At 44.2% G+C, this 2,500-nt stretch overlaps 1 long non-coding RNA gene across 1 annotated transcript; it reads left to right on the top strand.

Annotated features, from left to right (window-relative positions):
* Positions 1-547: 547 nt before the first annotated feature.
* Positions 548-1,293, top strand: LOC125036149. Its single transcript, XR_007115869.1, has 2 exons — positions 548-808; positions 1,037-1,293. It is a non-coding gene; the product is annotated as an uncharacterized LOC125036149 (long non-coding RNA).
* Positions 1,294-2,500: the final 1,207 nt, after the last annotated feature.

Genomic DNA, 2,500 nt, shown 5'->3' on the forward strand with positions numbered 1-2,500 from the left:
CCATCATCATACGAATATCTCAGCGAGTCGAAGAGTGACAGTTCGTACGTGCCATAGTCATATGAAGATGAATCACTCAGCGAGTCGACGAGTGACAGTTCGTACGTGCCATCGTCATATGAAGATGAATCCCTCAGCGAGTCGACGAGTGACAGTTCGTACGTGCCATCGTCATATGAAGATGAATCTCTCAGCGAGTCGACGAGTGACAGTTCGTACGTGCCATCGTCATACGAAAATGAATCTCTCAGCGAGTCGACGAGTGACAGTTCGTACTTGCCATCGTCATATGAAGATGAATATCTCAGCGAGTCGACGAGTGACAGTTCGTACGTGCCATCGTCATATGAAGATGAATCCCTCAGCGAGTCGACGAGTGACAGTTCGTACGTGCCATCGTCATATGAAGATGAATCCCTCAGCGAGTAGACGAGTGACAGTTCGTACGTGCCATCGTCATATGAAGATGAATCTCTCAGCGAGTCGACGAGTGACAGTTCGTACGTGCCATAGTCATATGAAGATGAATCCCTCAGCGAGTCGACGAGTGACAGTTCGTACGTGCCATCGTCATATGAAGATGAATCTCTCAGCGAGTCGACGAGTGACAGTTCGTACGTGCCATCGTCATATGAAGATGAATCCCTCAGCGAGTCGACGAGTGACAGTTCGTACTTGCCATCGTCATACGAAAATGAATCCCTCAGCGAGTCGACGAGTGACAGTTCGTACGTGCCATAGTCATATGAAGATGAATCACTCAGCGAGTCGACGAGTGACAGTTCGTACGTGCCATCGTCATATGAAGGTGAATCTCTCAGCGAGTCGACGAGTGACAGTTCGTACGTGCCATCGTCATATGAAGATGAATCCCTCAGCGAGTCGACGAGTGACAGTTCGTACTTGCCATCGTCATACGAAAATGAATCCCTCAGCGAGTCGACGAGTGACAGTTCGTACGTGCCATAGTCATATGAAGATGAATCACTCAGCGAGTCGACGAGTGACAGTTCGTACGTGCCATCGTCATATGAAGGTGAATTAGGATTTCCTGAAGTTGGAAAGCTAACGAACAACAGGTATGTGCTATCACCATATGATGATGAATCAGAATCAGTGAGAGATTGTTAAGAGTGCGAACACTGCAATGCTAGAAAGCTAGAAGGGTATTATTACGAAAGCGAACTCTCATCTGAAATTAGTAGTCTGAAGCACTACAGTGCGTATGTGCCATCATTAGAGGAAGATGAATCAGAATTTTCCTCTGAAAGCCATAGAACGCAAAACTTTTTTTTATATATATCTCTATATATATTTTATATATATCTATCTATATCTCTCTGTCTCCTTCCCCCCCCCCCTCTCTCTCTCTGTCTCTCAGGAAAACACGTGAATATGCCGAAGGCCTTTTCGCATTTATTGCTTCATCAGGGCCTGATTGCACATACACACACTCACACATCAGTCGTCCGTCATCCGTTACCAGGCATCAGTCGTCTGTTATCTGTTATCGGTCATCCAACACCAGACATCAGTCGTCTGTCATCCGTCATCAATAACCCGTCATCAGTCGTCTGTCATCCGTCATCCGTCATCAATCATCTGTCATCAGTCGTCCGTCATCCGTCACCAGGCATCAGGCGCCCGTTATCTGTTATACGTCATCCGTCATCAGTCGTGCGTCATTCGTCACCAGTCATCCACTATCCGTCACCAGTCACCCGTCATCCGCATCTCTGTCATTTTTATACAGGCTTTGAGATCTTTGTCTTCCGCGGTACAAACAAGACATGGGATTGAGGATTTCCCATTTTTCTTCTCTCTCTCTCTTCTTCTCTCTATCTGCCTCCCCCTCTCTCTCACACACACACACATTTAGATAAATGGGGACACATGATGGTTTCGTGGTGAAGAAACAAGACTAAAATGCTTCGTGATAAGGAAACGAAACTGGTGAGTATTCGCGAGTATTTAGCCATTTGAATATCGGTAATAATAGCGATTACGTACATAGTGATTCAGAATAAGCATTTTCTAACGAGTATTTTGAGAATATACGAGGCTTATCTATAAATAAAAAACATCAGAATAACAGCATGGGTATTGTTTACGAGCATTAAGGATTGGATTAGCGTGTACTAAGTTCCCTTTGTCATTGACCTGTTGGTGTCGGCGGAGAACAGTGGAATTACTGTAAGATAGGAAGCATATGACTTTCTTGGTATATGAGGTGAGAGAGATCACGAGAACAGGCCATTATATGCTTTATATCTATTTGTCTATCTATTTTTTTTCTCTTTATCTCTCCCTCTCCTTCTCTTTCATTTTCTTCCACTGTCTGTCTTCCTGTCTGTCTGCCTCTCTCTCACTCTCTCTCTCTCTCTCTCTCTCTCTCTCTCTCTCTCTCTCTCTCTCTCTCTCTCTCTCTCTCTATATATATATATATATATATATATATATATATATTTGTCTATCTTTTTATTGAGAGGGATCACGAGAA

This window comes from Penaeus chinensis, chromosome 20, assembly GCF_019202785.1.
Source record: "Penaeus chinensis breed Huanghai No. 1 chromosome 20, ASM1920278v2, whole genome shotgun sequence".
Classification (NCBI taxonomy): domain Eukaryota; kingdom Metazoa; phylum Arthropoda; class Malacostraca; order Decapoda; family Penaeidae; genus Penaeus; species Penaeus chinensis.